Source organism: Sturnus vulgaris, chromosome 4 (genome assembly GCF_052056855.1).
Source record: "Sturnus vulgaris isolate bStuVul1 chromosome 4, bStuVul1.hap1, whole genome shotgun sequence".
Lineage (NCBI taxonomy): Eukaryota > Metazoa > Chordata > Aves > Passeriformes > Sturnidae > Sturnus > Sturnus vulgaris.
The window spans coordinates 36,943,089-36,963,882 of NC_142246.1; the positions used below are offsets into that span (position 1 = coordinate 36,943,089).

Genomic DNA, 20,794 nt, shown 5'->3' on the forward strand with positions numbered 1-20,794 from the left:
GTTCTAAAATATAACCACCATCAAAGTACACGGAGTGATTCAGAAACTAAAGACCAGGGAATGGACCAAGCTTCCACAATCAAGTACTGCCCCAAAAAGATCCACAGTTTCTCACTCACTAGAAAATCAGGCATCAAATTTTAGACACAAAACAACCATTTACTTCAGTAAAGGAGTGGGAGAGACAGAGCATCACAAGTATCAAACTGTTATTATTTGCTATTACATTTTAAAGGATTTCCCTCAAGGCTTCTTGTTTTTATTTTTAGTATTTCATTGTATACCCAAGTGCATAAGAATTTAGGCTGGCTTCGCAAAATGTTTCTCAGAGTTTCTTCTTTCTTTCTTGAGCATTTGAAATATAAGTGCAGCTAAAATTCTAAATTCCTTTGTCTACCATGCTCTGGCAGTGCCTTCTCAAGAGAAACAGGGGAAAATTGTCCAGGTATCAAGAGAGAAAGGAACTACAGTACTCCAGCTGGATATGAAGGCTGTGGCAATGTGTGACAGTGTTGGCAAAGGTGTGCAAAGTGTGTGAAACTTGACACTCTTCCATCAGAGTTAAGGAACAGGAAAGGACACTCTTAGAAATATAGGAATTGGATAGCATATCAGTAGTGCAGAAAGATAAATTCACAGTTAAAGGAAATAAAGTTCATTAGATAGGAAAATCAAATCTATAAAAAGAAGCAGGAAAAATGGGAAGGAGAAGTATCACAATATAAAAAATCATCAAAAGTGGGGAATCTGTACATCACAAAAAGAATTTCCATCAATTGAGTTTTACTCCTACAGAGACCATTAGAAGCTTTGATCCAGACAGATCAGAAATCATGCATTTTGGATGAGATCCTTGTAGTGTGTCATTATTTGCTAGATATGCAAATTGAGGAATCAAATTATATTATTTACAGATTCATCCTGCTTATCTTAATATTTGTTTTGGCACATTTGAAGTATACCAAAGGAATGAAAACTTGAGATTTCTTAAACAGCTTCCAACTTTATTCACAGGCAAATTAAATACTGAAAAAAAAAAGCTTCTATCTGAAAAACAAAATACCATGACTGATAAACTGGTAGTGTTAATTCATACCCTTTGGAGTTCAGCAGGAATATTAGTCTTTCTAAATGTGAAGTCCTCCTTCTGTTGCACCTTGGATAGAAAGAAAAAATATTCAGACAGAAGAAATTAGAGTTACTAATCCATCCATAACAACAGCAATGTGTTAAGTTGATTTTAGCATTTGTCAAAAGAATGAAAATAGGATGGCACCATTCTCCAAAGCTGATGATCTGAAAACTACTACTGGATTTCCCTGGCTGATCACCCAAGACATAAATACACTCTAAAAAATAATTTATCAAATATAAGTGGACCTTAAAGAACAGACTGCAATAACTTACACCAGAGACTGTAAAACAAATGCATGCTCAGGTTGCTGCGCTTTATGCATTACTAGAAGGATTAATGTACTACGGGATTTACATTAAACCAATGCCTTATAAGAACAAAACAGAGCAGAATATTCCCCATGTTTCTGTTGTCCACAGAGTAATTTTTGTGGCAAACTGATAATTATATACTAGTGATTTTCCCCCTTATCTTTGTCTGCTTTTAAAAAGTTACATGTTGCTTTATTTATATTAGTACTCAATTCTAATTGCTTATGTAGTGATGTCAGCTGATTGACCTGAGATGATATTTCTACTAATATGGAACCTACATTAAAAAATATTTAAAGCACTTTTGCTAATAGTGTCAACACTATGGCAAAAGAGTAAGAGCCTGAAGACTCCTGGCACATCACTATATCTGTAGATTTCTATATCCTGTAAGCAACTACAGCATGTTCTTAGGTAAATCATATTTTCACAGAAAGACTGTTCACAAATAAGAGCTTATTTTTGCTTAAGCTCTTGTCTGTGGTAATTAACTGTGAAAGCTTGCCACTTTTAAAAGCTCTGCTGACAAAATATGGAAGAGAGAGGCTCTAAACCTCCTCCTAGTCATTGTTGTCTATAGATTAAAATGTATATTTTCCTGTTTCCATCAGTCAAAGTGACAAGCAGTGAAAATAAAAGCAGACTTAACATTGCTAAGATGCCATTCCATAGTTGCTTATGCTCAGTTAATGTATTCCAGAAAGGAAGACTAAGATTAGAGAGAGATTTATATTTCTCTCCTGACTGCCCCTCAGGAGTGGGTATAGTAGACAAAAGATGATGAAATTCTATCAATTACAGGAAACTACATAAGCCAGCCTTACTCATACAAAAAAGGGTATTTTCAAGGAATTATAACTTTTCTTTCCAACATATGAACTGAGATGAACAGCTATAATAATACTCTGGACCTTGCTGAGATAGATTGTCTAACTTATTTGAATTTTATCTAGCACATAAATATTGATCATTTTAATATGTGATTCGATTACAATACCTTTTAATAACTGTATTTCTATATCCTGGATCATGCTGCACAATGTCTTATCTGTCGTATATAGCTATGAAATATTTCACAACCTTTCCTTCAGAATACTTCAGGTTAGATAGGCTTCTCAAAGCTTATCTCTGATCCATTTAACAAGGGGAATTGAGCTATTTTTTAGTAGATTTCTGAAAATTTCTACCAAATACTGTTTCCCACCAAGCCATAAGTTACTGGAAGACACATCAGTCAAGATGTGACAGCAGAACTGAAATGTAAATTTCTTTAACTAAACTGCTTCTTAAGGACCAACCTTTAGAGAAGCTGAAATATGAACTATGGAGCTTTTGTGTAAAACACAGAATTGTTCCTATTGATCATCCCCAGTGATTTAGAGCTGTTTATTTGGATTCACCTTGGTCATGTCCCAATATTCTCTTCCTTTTTTATGCTACATATTTTAATAAATGTTAGTAGTAACCTATGGGCAAGTTGCCCAGTAAACACAGCAGTGCCTTCACACAGATAAAAGATAAGCTTTTTAGTCCAAACTGGTTGAGTTAGCTGAGATGAAATAATATAAAAAGTAAATGAAAAGGGTATAGATGGATTTAATCTTCTATTAAAAGACTCCAGGAAACTGTTTCTGTCCCAGAATAAAATGAATTACTTGAACTGCAGGCTGAACTGAACCGTCAAAAAGGCCAGTTCACTCGTCCTTATCTAAAGAGACTTGTTTGCAAGCGTTTGAACCTCTGGTGAGCAGCCTGATGCAGTACTAATCAAAAGGTGCGTGGTTTCCTTAGATGTGAAAGATGGAGTTTTTGCTGAAACTGTCTGATATTCATTTCAGCCTCAAACTGCCAGTAATAGATTGCCACTAGCCAGTAAAAAGTTCACTATAAAGAATTATTTGTCCTTTCTGTCCTTGGTCACAGTTACTGTGTTATCTAAAGTAGGCAATTTTCTCATGTGTTCTTCAGAAGGTCATTCAAAACTCTCTTACTTGGCAAGATGATGGGGATCTAAAAATATTATGATCTCCAGGCATTTAGCTTTAGTTAAATTTCCCAGTGTTCAAAATAAGATGAAAGTCAACAAGAAAGGTTAAATTCAAACAATCCTGTGCTTATAATTTGCATTATATAACCAGAGCCCAATTTTGTAATTTTGTCAGGAGTTTGAACAGTCATCTTTAATAGAAGTACCAAGGATACAATGCATACAGTCCAATAAATTCCAATATATACATTCCTAGACCATACATGCCTTTTAGATATATGTAATTCTGACTTAAATGCATACAGTTTGTACTTTCTAGCTTAATTTTTCAGTAACCAAAAAAGCAAACAGCCTGGAAAGTTGAGCATTCATATTTCTTATTTCATCTCTAAAAAGATGCTCTCATTATGAACAAATCCTACTGCTTCTGAAGCATACACAATAATCTTGGAAAATTACATATGGAAAAAGAATCCCAATAAACTTCCAGGAATATTTCTAGAAAAAGGCCTCAAGCTGTGCAAGGTTTTATGAAAGGTTTGGTGAGCTTTTTGGGTTTGGCATTTGGGTGTTTTTAGACCATGATTACAATATATGTATGGTACAAAAATTTCAACAGCTGTCACATTCATATTCATTAATGACTTCTTTTAAATAAATATTTCAAATTATCCCTTGATAAATCAGCTGACGTATTTCCCTATTTGCATAGAAATGGCTTACATCCAGCTTCCTTTGAGCACACGTGATTGTTGAGAGCAACAGCTTCGTACACAAGTTTCAAGCTTACAATTTTACTACTTCTCATAAGGCCAGCATAAAAAAATACCCTAAATACCACAGAGAGCGGATTCTTACAAAAACTTGCTTCAGCTAACAAGGACTAAAAGAAAAGGAGAAGGAAGGATTTGCATTTTCCCAGATTCATCTGCTTTTCTTTTTTGGTTTTTGGGGTTCTTTTTTTGTTTGGTTGGTTAATTTTTTGGGGGTTTGTTTTGGTTTGGTTTTTTGGGTTTTTTTGGATTTTTTGGTTATGAATGCTCTCCTGAAAGGAAGATTTTATAAAGATATAGTATTTTGGTTGCTTAGACTTGGTATGAAAAATATGAAGGAAGGAGAGAAAATATTTTAAAAAGCAATATTAGAAGTAAAAATTTTTTCAGGTGTAGCACATATAGCTGTTGCTCAGCTATCCACAACTATTATACACCTATCCTCTAATTTGGCCTCTTGGTCAGTCTTTAATCTTCAGGAAATAAGTGTCTGAAATTTTCATCTCTGACTGGAGATTTTAGGGTGTTATTGGTCTATAATTTAGCTGGTTAGTTGCAGGGCAAGGTTTATTATCTATATAATAGGTCCACATAAAGCAAAAACCTATAACCTTCTAAAGCTCATCAGATAAAAGGATTATAGACAGAAGCACTATCTCTCATGAAGCTCAAGAGCACTGACACCTTACTTTCTATGATGAAAATTGTGCTTGGGCGAGGAACAGAGCCCTGCACTATCCAGCCTAGTGATGGACTAGTGGAGAGACCAGGTTATCCAATGTGGTCATGAAACAACTCCTGTAGAATCCATTTTTAAAAAGAAGACGCTTGCAGGATTTGATCAATTTATAATTCCTCTGACAACATCAGCTGAAGACACAGTTGTATTAAATATCATTGCTGTGAAACTGAATGCTGTCATACTTCTCCCAGAATTGTCATAATGCTGATGTAAAAACAGCACCATAGTTAAAAATTTTCAGCACCAACTATTTTAAGGAATTCCGTTTCACTGCGGTTTACAGATGAGTTTTAAAATTGTGCATAGTATAAAACATGCCTGGAAATACTTCCTTTTCTCAGGCCATTCACTCTAAGAAACAAAGGAAGAGTTAAGATGCAGGAAAATTCCCAAATGCAGTGAAATTGAGCTGTCTATGCCTGGACTTCTGAGTTACGTACTATTAGCTCCATTTTCCCAAGTGAGCATACAAAGTTGAAAAGCACTCTATTGCTAGATGAAATACACTCAGCTTTGACTACAGCAGGTGAAAAATGAGGAGACAGTGGGAAAAGGGAAATAAAATATCCCCTGATAACTAATTGAGCATCACCCTTATCCAGTTCTCCATCTTCACTCTTCACATCTGTCCTGCTCAAACTAATTGCTAAGGCAAAGCAGACTTTCAAGTATTGATGAAATAAATCTGTTGCCGCACCTCCCCAATGTCTTTCATGCATTCTATCCCACTAAGATCACCACAATGAACCATAAAACCACGCTATTCAGAGAGCATTGCCATAGCTCACTTTATTTAGGAACATATTGTGAAAATAGTTAGTCAGGATCCTCTGTCTGCATTTCATCCAGCTGCCTGCTGCGTCATTGAGCCAAAAGACTGCGAGTGTATTCCTCAAGTGAGTCTTTCCATTATTCTCTAAGTGTCAGTCTTTCCATGGATTCTCAGTGCTTTTCTATTCTCAATTCAAAGTCTTAATTCTTCAAGTGATCCATGGCTTAGGGTTTTAGCTACTCAGTGATAGTGATTTCAGCAAAGCTTTTAGTTTTGCAATCAATGATACAATATGAGCTTTAGTCTGAAATTTTGGATTAAGCACAATAATAAAAAGCAACAACAAAGTGGTCTTCTCCCTTAAAAAGATATGAAACCTTATGGTACTTCCTAAAGAAATGAAGCTAACTCATATAGTAGAAGAAACCATTTTGGCAAAAGTATAGAACTATAAAAGTTAAGGGATTTGTATAAACTGTTGAGTGTGTATTAGCATAGGAAGACTGTAACAAAATGCCAAAATTCACAGAAAAATAATTTAAATATAATTTTGTGTAAATATAACTTTAAATATAAGTTTGTGACAAATATATTTAAAAGGGGAAGAGAACAAAAGAAACCCAAAAGAAACACAAACCCTTTTTTTTAAAGAAAAAACACTAGTATTTTTTTGTTGGGTTATTGTAGATAAAACAAAAGGCTTTGATGTATTTTGATATGTTCTTTTCTTTTTTTAATATCCTAATCACACATAAGAAAAATTTTCTTTAAAGAACTTCAAGCACTTTCTATAGTTTAGCAAAGTGTCAATAACAAAATATGCATGAGTAAACTAAGTGCTTCCTTATTCAAGTCTAACTTCACAATTCTTAACCGCAAAGACTATCAGTTATTTGTTGAAACATTTCATATGAAATTAAGGAAAAGAAAAAGATAATTCATTTTCTCAAACAGGATTGCAAAAAAATGACATTGATTCATTCTCACCTATTTTCTTTCTACTCTACTTTGGCTATGTACACATGAGATAACTAAGAGAACAAATAAGAGAGCCGCTAGTGTGCGCCATGAATGTTTCCCATTAAAATAATGAGAAGAGTATGTCTCAAACCCTGAAGCTTGAAATATAAGAATCCCTGGGGCTATGATAAATGGTTTGTAGGTGATCCCTCAAATGGCATTGAAAACATAAAAAGTTCAGATTTTAAAACAGTAACTATATAAATTCATGTGTTTTGGGAGGCTTGCTCATGTCAAGAACTCCACTTACAAGGAGTCAACTGACAGAAGCACTACAATATTTTAGAAGAGAAAGATCCTGGTTTGCAGTTTCTAGATGACTGATGTGTGTCTCACTTGGAACATCAGTGGTGTAGAGCAGAAATAACTGGATAGAGTGCAGTGATCACACAATTATACAGAGTGGAAGAATCATAATTATTCCAGCCCATACTCATGAAAGCTTCCTAAGAATTCCCCTTGAAACGAAGGGCCATCATCTATGAGCTTATATTCAAAGTGTAAATCTCCAACATTCCATTAAGGTCTCACAAGATTCTCCTACAGGTGGACAACACCTTTCATGAGGAGTTTTCAAAGGGCCTCTACAGGATTTTATAGCCGTTAAACCCACTATTCCTTTTCATTTTCATTCTCCAAGATCAGAAGTTATTTTTTTATTATATTTGGTTAAAGCTATTAGTATTCAAGCATGGAAATTACAAATAGGTGAATCTTCATTATATTCTCCATACCTCTACCCTTCAAACAAAAATCCGATATTTTTTCAAGTTTTAATCAACTGCATTTCACACCATTCTCTTGAGATACATGAGGAATAAATAAATAATTATGAGACATAATCATAAGGATGATCATAATCACAAATATAATCAACATACACACGTTATAAATTAACTTTTGTTTCAAAAGAAGACACAGTGAACACAAGCACTATTTCAGGCAAACAATTCTTTTTTGTTTTGAGTTTAACGTTTTAAAAAATTTGGATTAGTTTCTTTATTTGATGGAAGATACTTGATGAGTGAAAAATGATGGGTGAAAAATTCCTCAATTCAGCAACCCAGAGATATTCTTAGAAAGTCTGATGACCTTAACTATGATATTATTTATATCAAGTCACAAACATTACACCTAGAGCTAATAAAATCATAATAAGCAATAAGGCAATTAGACTCCACAGAATTCACTGAAAGTATGTAAAGATTGAATCTGTCCTGTAAGCAGTTTTTTTCGTATTTGTCATAATGAGATGGACCAACCTGCTCCTACATTTGGTGTATTTTAATGTGAGAAATGACTGGCTTTATAGAAGGACCCAAGAAAAACACAAGGAGCAGAAAGCAGAAATGCTTTTACTAGACAGACAACTTACAGAACAATAAAAAATAGTTCTGCTGTTGTTGATTGGAAAAATTCAAGGAAACCAAAAAGCATCCTATCAAACTCCAGTCACAAACAGTTTCTCTACTCACACTGGAACCAAAATAATCAAATGCACTATAATCCATAACTGTAGTTATTTTTAAATAATTTTAAACTTTTCTGCCTTAAAAAACCCAAAATTAAACAAAAACCACAAGACTTCTTACTTACCTTTGGTAAAAGAAGAAATTATGTGTTAAGCAGAGGCATTACTTGCTAATTAAAACTGTAATTAATTGCTTTGTAAAATCTATTTTGCTGCTACAAAACCAGGAACACCTTTTTGCAGAGTTCTTAATAGGTAATGTCAACCGGAAATCAAGGAAAGACACGTGTCAGTGGCATAGGTTATATTTATTAAACATTTAAAAATGTTTAGTTAGTACAAAAAGCCAAATAAAGGAACAGTATAACTCATCTTATCATGTAACTCCATATGCTGTAGGAATTAATTTTTTTATAGGATTCTATGATGAGACACCTATTCAAATAACTAACCTATGAGTAACTTCAAAGATGATACCTCCAATCCTAGTCACAATATATTTAAATTAATTTATTATTAATCAATAGAGCAACATCTTGCTAGCTCTTTTAGTTGGAACTTCACATACTTTGAAAGTGAAAAAAAAGGATTTAAATTTATCATTGCTCATTAAACTTGCAAAAGGCTGTGTTAATTGGATGTTGCCCTAATTCACTTACATGTTTCCTGACAATAAAGACCATATGATTTAAGTTCAACTGATTCTAAAGTCATTATTTACTGACTTCACTGAAGTTCATAGCCTGAAGTTGAATTGAGTGGCAAGAACTATCCCTGAGAAAGGAAAAGGATCAAAGAAACACAATTACACTAAATTAGGAGGAAAGAAAAAGAAAAAAATAAAGTGTAGAACATACACTAATACCTTTAGTATTTTTAAAGGCATCATTCAATGTCATCACAAGTAAAAATCATGCGATATTTAGTAAATCTCACAGCGACACAAAAAATCACTCTGGAAGCTAAAGTTCTTTTTGGCAAATTGTACACACCATTTTGCAGAAGTGAAGTGTTGAAGTACATGAAAACTCAAGCCTTCCTAAAGCATCACAGTTTAACTCAACCACACATAAGGGAACTAAAAGACTGATATTTTGATAACCATACACTGAAAATGAGGGAGTAGTTGAAAGACTGACTCCATCATATGCCCTAATAATTAGTGACAAAAAGAAGGTGCATATACAAATATGCATACAAGACAAATTTGAAGTAATTAGTGAATTACTTCAGAGCCATGGATAATGGGAGATATTACCAATGAAGTGTTACCTAGCAGTGTAGAATTACTTGGGAAGCACAGCAGTGCAATACAAGGTTTTAAGAGAAAAAAAAATTAAAGAAAGGGAACATTAAGTGGGAAAAGGACTGCTTAAAGCAAGCTTAAAAGATTAAGAAAAAATAATAATAGAGGGAAATATGTGCCATATTTCTAGAGATTTTACTGAAATGATCTCAAAAACTGAATCTCTCTCCTGCACAAAGCTAACTGTCAAAAATCACACCACAAAAATGACTCATGATTTAAAGCTATGCTAATTTCTCAGTGGGTTAAACACTGCAGTTGATAAGATCCACTCTTTCTCTGTCCTTGGCAGGAAGCAAAACCTCAGAAATGCATAAATATGGCAAACCATGGGCTTCATGACTGTCTCCAGACCATAGGTTTTTTTTCTTATTTCAGCGTATCCTTTATGGACTTGGTTTTCATACTTAGAATACTTAATATGTGTACATTCAGTGACTAAAACAGACCAGGAAATAGTATCACAACCCTAAATGAAAATAATGTGTTCCTAGAAAATATGTGCCATATAGAAAGCACTCTTTATGATACTTGCCAGGGGGCTCTTGGTACTAAAAGCAAAAATTGTATATAAACGAGATGTTTTGCACTGTTTTGTTCTCGCATGCACATCCAGCCCTTCTCCAGGAAGTGGGCTGGGGGGAGGTGGGAGGCAGGGACTGAGCCGGTGGGGGAGGATGTTGGCTCAGAGCAGCGATGCTCCACCTACACTGGAGCCTCTCTTCTGCTCACACCTTTCCTGTCACAACAGTCAGAACATTTGAGACAAAACATGCTTAGATCTGGTCCTCTAGAGTCTAATTATGTAACTGACAAAGTGTGTCCATTACAAAAATTATTATTGATCTGACATGCTAGAAGCTCTACAAAGCAAACCAAACTATTTCTAATTCACTTCTAAAACAAAATAATTGGAAATATTAGTGAGTGCTCATTTTAGCAGCCTTATGTTACAGAGATCATGCAAAACTCTTCTTAGATTAAGACACACTGGAATCTTGACCAGAACATGGTAGAATGTTTATCTGAAAAAGAGTGTGACCAATGAAAGAACAGTTTCCAGTGTGAGACGGATATTGAGAGATTATCCTGTACACACTGTACTACAAAACACGTCTATCAGAGGCAGCTGGGATATGATGCAATATGGTAATTGTCTGTGGGTTATGTGAGTGACAGATGGCTGACTTGAGTGGAGGGATAGAAACAGTGTATTCTATTCAGGGTAAAGGGAATACAATAAAAGTACAAGTGCAATTTTTTTGCAGCTGCAAAGGCTTTTTGACAGCAATTTCCTTCCAATCACTTTCAAGTAACACATGACTAGGACAGTAAACATAATTTAAATAATTGACTAGTCATCAGGAATAATAAATTAATAGAATAATTTATTGTTCACACCCATCTATTCCTAATGTAGACAGCTAAAATATGTGGCTAGAGACAACCCTCTGAATGCTAACGTGTCAGATGTGATACTGAAATCCATTCTTTAGTGTGTGGCTTAGACAAGGATTTTCAGACAAGAAATAGTACTGGAAAGAGCAGTGACTGGAATAACTTCAGTGGTATTTCTCAACCATTTGCCAACGAATTTCATCAACACACTGTTGCTAAAATGAACTTTAGAATTACTAAATTAATTCAGATGTTAACTTGAGATACTGCAAGAATATGAAAGAACACAGACCTTTAAAGACAACCTGTGTATTAAAAGGAAAATACCTGTAGAAAAAGGCTTAAATCTAATATTTGTCCTTCCAAGGACATTCAATAGATGGCTGCTAATCTCTCAGAGAACTCCTTAGTCCACTTTAAACAATTTAATAGAGTAATAATTTTATACAGGAACAAATCTGTATTCACAGGGCAGTGGCTGTGACTGAAGTATCACTGCAGCCCAGTAGTGGTACTTCTCCCTCCTGTCACAGTGGCTTCTGCATACAGATGTGCACAGGATGAACTTTGGTAGCAGTCTATAAACCTGTCCAGCCCAAGGGACCCCTAAATCCAGGCTGTTGCCTTTCCCTGTAGAGTGAAAAAAGTGAATGCCTGCTTGAGAAGAAAATGCTGCAGGACAGTGGCATGGCTCTGAGGTTGACCACAGATCCCCTCACAGCTTTTTCTTGCTTCTGCAGCAGCTTCTTCAGCACCTCTGGTGCTTGACAACAAAATCAACAGCTACAGGCCATGATATCAACTCTTGTGTTTTTCCCATGCTGGATTTAAAACTACATCTGAACAGATAACTGAGATTACCATAAAGGAAACAACTTGTCCCCAGCTCAATGAAGAAAATAAATTTGCATAATAATATCCAATTATGTTTAAAAACAAAATCCGGCTAGATACAGTATTGATCAGCTATTTTATAAACCCTCAATAACAACAGTAAGATCAGCATGGTTTTTGGGGCTGCTAAAGAATCATTAGCATCACGATGAATTCAAGCATTCAGCAGTTCAAAGCCTACAGTTTCCATTCACACTTTACACGGATCATTGCAAAAAAGTCATAGAATTCAAAGGATGGATGATTTAATAAAGAAAATTTTAAAGTTTTTAGGGACCTCTGGATTTTATTTTAACTTGTCAAAGGATTTTTTTGCATACAAGAAGAAGAAGAAAATATTGTATCACTTTCTCGTTGTTTTTTAAGCTTTAACTTTATTTAATTAATTGCCTAAAGCAGAACTAAAATTTAAAAACATATAAGCAAAGCCAAAGAACAAGTAAGGCATTATGCCTACTTTGTAAATCTATCTTGTTTTCAAAATTCATACTTTGAGTATCTTGCTCTCCAGTGGAATCTTTCCTGCCCATATCTTGAATATAAAGAGGAAATTTAAGTCCACATTTAAGTTATTAAATGTACGTTTAATTAGTCTAGGATTAGGTGGACATTTTGGAGCTTTACCACAGCAAGAGTATAGCTTCCATTGTGAAAAGTAATTTTTGCAGTTTTCATTACAGAGAAACATCAACCTCCAGATATGAAATTCTCCTTATATATACATCTCAGAAGAGGTAATGAATTTATTCAAATAAATGAAACACTATTCTTATTCTGCTTTATTTAAGAAAACGTCTCTTCTACATGGCTCAATGAGTTATATTCCCAATACTGTGACACAAATACAAGAAAAATAGATTCAATATTTGGAATTATTTTTTTAATTATCAAGTGGTGATAATGAGTGAAAGAAAAAATAAACACAGTCTTAAATAATTTTTTATCCAGTTAGTTTTCAAATATACTATATGGCTGCTCTCTATTTTTTCACCTGAAAAAAACTAACCCAAAACATAAAAAATACTTTTTTTGTGTCGGTTTGTCCTTAGGAAGCATGAACAGAGGTCGGAAATAATTGTAACTTTTTTTTTTTACATTATTAACAAGGAACTGAAGAGCAAAACAGACTTTCCTAGCCATTATGGTGGCCACTGTTCCCATAGTAATAATTTTTTTTAATGTTACTTCTGTATGCATAAATAAATATGCAGCACAGTTAATTTTGGGTGTTAAAGTGAGTGAATTACTAGTTAATAAACTAGTAATTCTGAAAGGTGTACTATAAATTATCTAGTGACTGTTCAAAGTTTCACTATTACTTTTAATACAATGGCCAAATCAAATCACTTTGAACATATTCCTCTGATTAAAAGCCAGTATCACCATGAAATTAGTTTTTGTCATGAAAGTAAATCAGTTATTTTTACATTCTCATGCTTTATTATTAATTTGAAATTTTCATTGTTATAGAGATTTTGCTAAAGTACTTTTAGTAAATGTCAGTTAATGAGATTACGAGAATTTGAGAAAATAGTAATTCTACCTCAGAAAAAGAGAATAAGAATCAAATACTAACTTATTAAGATCTGTAAGCTTTCCTGTTTGCAAATTCAAAACACAAAAAAACTACAAAGTAAAAACATATTCGATTTCTTATCTTGATAAATTAATCTTTGAACACAAAGTATCCAATACCTAAATCATAATTAAAATATCAATTGGATTGGAAACAAAAAGTATGGAGATTGGGACAGATATTGCTATAATTATCAGCAAAGTTTACTATTTAAGAAATCTGTGGCTGTGGACACAAAATAAATATAAAATTCATTACAAGACCAATTTTATCTGAAAACCAAATACAGGTTAGGGGTCAACACCGCAGATTGAGATACTGGAGACACACTATCTTTATTTCACAATCAGTATAGACAAAAGATATATGACTAATTAAGTGGATTTTCTCAAATCCTCTCCTGTACAGAAAATATAATTTAATTAAACCATTCCTATGAGCACAAGATATATTCTTTGCAAGACTGTTTTGCTTTTAGATATTTGTTTGATATTATATCTGGCCATCACAGGCATTTTCCTAATCTTCATAAACCTCAGAATCCCTGTGAAACACAAGAAAAATAGGGCTCAAGTCATCTACCATATACAGGCATGAAATGCCATCTGAAATGCATCCAGATACTTTAGACAACCTCCCCTATCAGTTCCTGAAGTCAACAGCTCTCCTACAGGTCCTATGTCACATTTACCAGCTACATCTAGACATCCTAGAAGATCCCAGATGACACTTCAGAGCTGGCAAAAAAAACCCCAATACATTACTGCATTCAAGAAGCATGAAGCCTTCCTGCACCATTAATGTATCAGATATAAATGCTGCCAACATGCTGCTCAGCACATTTGAGGGGATTCTCAGTTCCTCAGCACAAGACCAGGTCTCAGAGAATAAACAAGTATAATAATTCATACAATTTCTTGTTACAATTTTAAATCATATTCATACAATAAATATGAGTCCATCCTCAGCTGCTGTCATCATTTTTTTTACAGCTGTGACAGACAGGGTGTCCAGTGATTTGAAAAAATACACTCAGGGAAGGTGAATCTCACAGCAGAGACTGAGGAGCAGAGGGTGGTCTCCTCAGCCTTCTCTTTTGTCAGCAACCATGAGCCACCAACCAACTGAACAAGGTACCAGATGCTGTATCAGCAATATAAGGTAGAAATGAGCATGAGCATCCAGGACCTCAGGGAAAGTCTTGCTGCTCTTTGTCCTAAACAGGCATCAATTCCAATAAACACCAAAATTCTGTCCATTAATTCCAGATTTTCCAATACTTCAGGTATTGCATTAAACCAGGCTTCATGCAATAATGTCAAAGGGTTATTAATTCATAGCTTGTTCTCTAAAAAAATGCCAGTAGCAAACACACACAATGGGCTACTTCTGTGATGAAAGCTCTTTTGTCTTCATTGGCACTTTGTGAAACCCTCAGAGTCCAGCAGCTTAAGACTGCACATTAACACCATGAGATGAAAAGTGCTTTGATCTCCTCATTAAATTCCAGTTCTGAGGTAATACAAGATAGATGAGAGCATACAGTGAACTTCATAGTACATCTGTTTTACAGGTAGACATTCAATATTTTAAATTAGAGTTCTCCCTTGCTGCAGAAAAGGACCATGATGTCTCAACAGGAATTCCAGTTGGTCATCCCAAGGGTATTGGTTGTGTATGAATGTCCAAAGTGAGCCCTAAGCCTAATCAATTATGAAAACTCATTTTTCATTGAATTTAAAAGGCAGGACCACAAACAAAATTAATAGGTACATTCAGTATATATACACATTAAAGTCCATGACACTTCAAATGCCTCGTTTTCACTATTTGTAATGCATTACTCATTACACAAGATCCTACAGTGAGCACTGCAGTTGGGTGTGCATCATTTTGTAATAGTGACTTTCAAAATGCCTGTGCTCCTAGCTTTTGCTAATTTAGTTCTACGTTTTCTTGTCTTCTGTGTGAGCCCACACAAGTCAGTTTCTCATGTGCAATCCAGAGACTGCCAATGCACATACTCTGGAAGATCCAGCAATGTAACCCAAAGAATATGTGAGAATGGACCTTCCAACCAAATCTGAAATGGCTTTTGGAGGAGTTTACCATAGACGATGTTTCACCTGAATGACGGATTTAGCTGCCTTTAAAGAACAGTATAGACAGAAACTATCTATGAGAAGAGAGGACAGAAACTGCACAGGAGATTAACCCCTAAATAAAGCAGAAAGAAGGTCAAATCAAAAAGGAAGCCAAGGCAAGACAAGGTCATGAATCAGATCATTGGAGATCTACAAACGGAGCCCCAATGGCCTGACTTTTACATATCTAGGTCATACCACTTCTGAGTCAATTAACAGATAAACAAATTATAAGGTTTTTTCAAAATTTTGAATCATTAATTAAGGGATCCAGAACATAAAATCCATTTTCTTCAAGTAGAAATGCCACATAAGAAGTGCCCTGCACTTTCCTCACAATTAGGTCACTAAAATATGCTGTGGCTCAAGACCCTGATGTTCATTCCCCTAGTAATTTAGAAAGGGAGCACCTTTCAGACAAAAGTATCCAGCTTCAGATATACTACTTCTATTAAAAACAAATTAAATTTTATTCTGTAAATGACTCATTTTTTCACAGTTGCTGCCGAATCCTCCAGTCTCGTGATTTATCAATCTACTGCCTTTGTATTTGTCATAATATTCTTTGTTACTAAAATACAAATGACTGTCATCCCTGCATCAATAAGTCTAAGACTCACAGTTTTTCAGCCCTTAGAAATGACAGATTTATCAATCAATATTTTTCTCAAAAATATATATCCTTTAGTCAATACTTTTTCAAAACAAATATTGTAGGTCTCAATAATTCTTGGAAAGATTTATTAGTTTATCTTTCATTGGCTGTTTCTCGTATGATTAGTTTTTGTGTGAATGAGGATTAAACAGCAAACACATTTGTCCAAATATCTTTACAGGGCCAATCATCTCTCTCAAAGCATACAGCAGCTTACATTATTTATATGTTAGTGGTCAGGGTCGCATTGCAAACACATTCTTAAGTTCTCACTCTCTAAAAGAAAAAAAATTGAAGCATTAAATAATTCAGATATTATTGAAGAGAAATTGGAATACTTGTTGGGCAAATATCAAAGTAATCTAAGGCTGGTATGTGTAGAAGACATACTGTGCGATGACACGAGCAGAGTTATTATTTTGGGAACACTTCTGCTTCCACTGTAAAGTTTAATAGACCACTGACTGTGAAATGAGATGTCTTCCACTTACATTTTTCTTCCTCCCACCTCTTTGAAAATCTGAACCTTCCTTTTTTGAATAAAATTTCTTAATTATTATTTGATTTTACTAGCCTCCCAACTGCAATTAAACAAAATTAATACAAATTCAAAGATAGATAAGCATTCAAATAATGTGCGAAACCAATAGACAAATTTGGTGAGAACAAATTTCTCAAGAACCCTGTACTTAATAGGCAGTGCGTGCTTACTTGTAAAGCAGCATAGCATAGTCCAAAAGACAGTATTTCAAGTCTGAAAAAAGGCCAGGAGGGAGGACAGCAATACTGTAATGTAAAATATTTTGTTCTCATAAAAGATTATTCTTCATGGTTTTTGATGACATCCTTATTAGCTGCAAATGTAAATATTCTTGGGGGAGGCATGGGGGGAACTAATAAAAGAAAGCAAGTAGTTGTTTTATTATTTTACTCTCAGCATTATGCTGAGCCTGACCTCAAGATGAGACATTCTCCTCTCCTCTTCTGTGGCGTGCCACTTGGGGTGTTCATGTGTAACTTTGCCTTCACCACAACCTTAATTGCAGTGTTTTTGACTTCACCAGTGCAAACAAAGGCAGAGTTCAGGATATGCAACTTAACAGCTTTACTTTCCAGTTCTGTATGACAGCACAGAGTGTGATAGAAGCCACCTTAAAGACAATCTAGTTCTGGTCCTCCTGCAGTGGGCAGGGATACCTGCCAGTCGATCAGGTTGTTCAAAGCCCCCATCCAACATGACTTTGAGCACTTCTAAGGATGCAGCATCCATAACTGGTGATATCAGTGCCTCACCACCCTCAGAGTAAAGAACTTCCTATTATCTAAGCTAAACGTACTGTCTTTCAATTTACAACCATTCTCCCTTACCGTGTCACTTCAAGTCCTTACCCTTACAAGGGTCACCTTGTAAGTCACCTCCAGCTCTCTGGCAGGCTCTCTTTAGGTACTGGAAGGCTGCTCTAAGATGTCTCTGGAGCCTGCTCTTCTCCAGGCTGAACAATCCCAACTCTCCCAGCCTGTCCTCACATACAAGAGGTGCTCCAGCCCCTGATTATCTTTGTAGACATCTTCCAGACCCAGGCAAGCAGCACCATCTCTTTCATATGCTTTCTTACACCTTCATGTTCTGCTTCCCTGAATGATCTGATCACCAGTTTCAAGACCAAAGGCACTCTTGGAGGCCAATTTAGCTGTTGGCTCAGGCCAATACAAGGCCTAGTGTTGAGATTCTCTACTATTCAGCAACATTCACAAGCCAAAGGAAAGCATGTGATCATCTCACTGCACAGAAGGGTTTAGGTTCTATTAATAAGAGTCACAAAACAGAATTATGAAAGATGCTTAAGTATCCACCAGAACTGAAATTCAGAGCCCTTGTAAAAAAAGAAAAACCAAACAACCAAAAAACAAGCAAACAAACCCCCCAAATCAAAACACATACATTTACAGGATAACTCTTTCCTCTCCAGATATATCTCAGGACTGACACCCAGAAATTCTATATTGTGTCTACATTAAATAAATAACAGTATTTTTGTAAAAAAAAATGGAGGAACTGTGACAAATCCTATCCTTGTCATACTTTTACTGTCTATACCCATGTACAGAATTTTTTTCTGAAGTAGGTGGGATACCAAGATTCAAACTCCTATTTTTCTGGATTTAAACCAAAAATTACTATAAACCTTGGATTAAAGGGGAACTTGGACTCAAGCACTTCTTGGTTCTTCTGTTGAAGGTGTTGCCTATGCAAACATACCACAGTTATTCAACAGCCCTGCACACCAGGCCAAAGAGATAAGCATTCCTTCCCTTTGAGGCAATACAGCTTTCTGCTTTCCAGGCTGTAACTCCATAGATTGGCATAAAACAGCCTTCTATGTGTAAAGCAGAATAGCAACCTCTCATATCCTCCCAAAGTTCCCTCAAGACACTAACAGAAAGGTCAGCTGGTAATGTTAAATGTTGTGAGTTCAATAAACTGTTCAGGAAATTATTTCACTAAAATGGATGGTTTTCTGCTCCTAATCTTGATCACTTCAGAAAGGAAAAGTAGTTCTGTCTCATCAGTTTTGTAATAAAATTGCTTGATTTGGTAACCTTTAGCCTTACAAAGAACTTAAAAAATATCTCTCTCATGTCTTTCCTTCAATAATAAATCTGACAGTAATAAATGGGTCCTGTTTGCTGTCCAATCTTTTAAATTACAGTCCTAAATAAAACAAAAGGTTGGCTAAGGAAATAAGATCCACAGAATGAAGTAAGTCTCATTTTAAAATTAAGTAACCATAGTTAGAATTCCTTTTCTTAATGTAGTGGAAGTCTCTAGCACACTGTGTGAGGCTAAAATAATCATAAATACTTACACCATTACTCGTGAAGCCTTAATAACTCCTTTGTTTTCAGCAGCTCTTTGAAAATTATGCAGCATAAAAGAGAATAATAATGAACCTTATACTCCATATTTATTTCTAACCTTCAGGTAAAGAAACTTGGTGCTGTATTCATGTGACAGTTAGGTTTATAAAGCTGTGCTAATGTATGGTCTCACAGTTCTAAGAATATGACCTGAGCTTTTCCACTATACGTTTTTCTGAATAACTGCATATTTCCCTCTCCATACCTGGCTCCCAACCTTTACATTGAATTTATTTTTTCAGTTTGGGACCATCTAATTCCAGATATTGTGTGGGAAAGACAAGCCCATGTTTTACTCTTAGAGTTATAATGCAATTGCACCTGGCCACTATCTGCTGGCCTCCAGTACTTCAAACCTAACAGTAGAACTTCCTTCCATTAGTCTATTTAAGTCAAACTGAATGTCTTAAAATGAAGAGTTTTAGCAACCTGTGACAGTATAAGTTCATGTAAGACCAGGTATCTCAGCAGCCTAAGTTGTTTCGAGCACTCATATCCTGTATTGCATTCCAGTAAATGGAAAACAAATATAAAACTTTTAAAAATTTCCTCCTCCTCCTCTGCTGCTATATCCTTTTCTTTTTCTTGTGAGAAAAAACTTATGTTATCTAACATATTTCAGGATTTAATGTGTGAACTCAGACATTCACAAATCAAGTTTCACTTGTACAACCTGTGAATTTCAGCATTCTTACCATCAGCTGGTAGTGTCAGCCAGCCTAACCCTGAGACCTTTGCCCTCTTCACTTTGTCCCCTCTACTCCCACACTACTGACTGACTACTTTCCTTTACAAAAGCATTGATGCACACATTACTGGGGAGACTTTTGCCACCTTACATTCTGTCCAGAACTTATTCCCAAATAAGCCCTCTGTCAGCTTTAGAGCTAGCAACAATTGAAGTTCTCACGATTCATTCTCTAAAACTTTCAATCTATTTTATCAATATAAAACTTTATCATCTTTGCAAAGACAATGAAAATCCATTTAAAAACTCCTAAATAATGCACTGCAGCATGCAAAGAAGATCCTCATGTTCCCTCTGCACAGTGAAGAAGTTTTGGCATTGCCAAAAAAAGACAAACCAAGTAAAAGCTTTCATAAAATTAATCAGTATTTAACATGATGGAAAGCCATGCTGATAAATCTGCACTCTAAAATAGTAGAATCATTAAAGGGTAAAATTCGTACCTCCAATTTTACACCAAGAAACAAATCAGCTCAGTTTATACCTGTAGAAAAGTAGAAGAAATGCTAAGGCTGCATTCTAATTTAGTACAGGTATCCTTATGCTCTATAGGAATTCTCAATAGTACTGCACATAGTTAAAGTTGTAAGAGCCATTCATAAATTATGAAGTATTTCAAATCAAAACTATATGCATTAGAAATCTAATATCCTTCTTCTTCCCTGGTCATAATTATGCTTTCATTGCATCACCATTTCCTAGATTTATTTTTCTTTTTAATAAGGAACACGTCACTTTCTCTGTAGCAGAGATACTGGAACAAAGAGAAAGAACAGCTCTGCTAACCCTTACACAAACGAGGTGTATTACACTTTACTTTTCATGTAAGATCTCCTGGGGCTATGAAAAGTTCTGGGAATAAAACAAGGATTAAAATTTTGGTAATTTGCTAAAATTAATAATAGCACAGAAAAGCATCCATTTACAATCTGATAAAGTAGGG

The 20,794-nt window shown here is 35.1% G+C and overlaps 1 long non-coding RNA gene across 4 annotated transcripts in view; it reads right to left on the bottom strand.

The window, feature by feature from the left end:
• Positions 1 to 20,794, bottom strand: part of LOC106854553 (uncharacterized) — a 371,490-nt gene that overhangs the window by 174,023 nt on the left and 176,673 nt on the right. For all 4 annotated transcript variants that reach the window (XR_015803163.1, XR_015803162.1, XR_015803160.1 and 1 more), the window contains exon 6: positions 1,097 to 1,156. This is a non-coding gene — a long non-coding RNA (uncharacterized LOC106854553). The remainder of the gene's footprint in view (positions 1 to 1,096; positions 1,157 to 20,794) is intronic.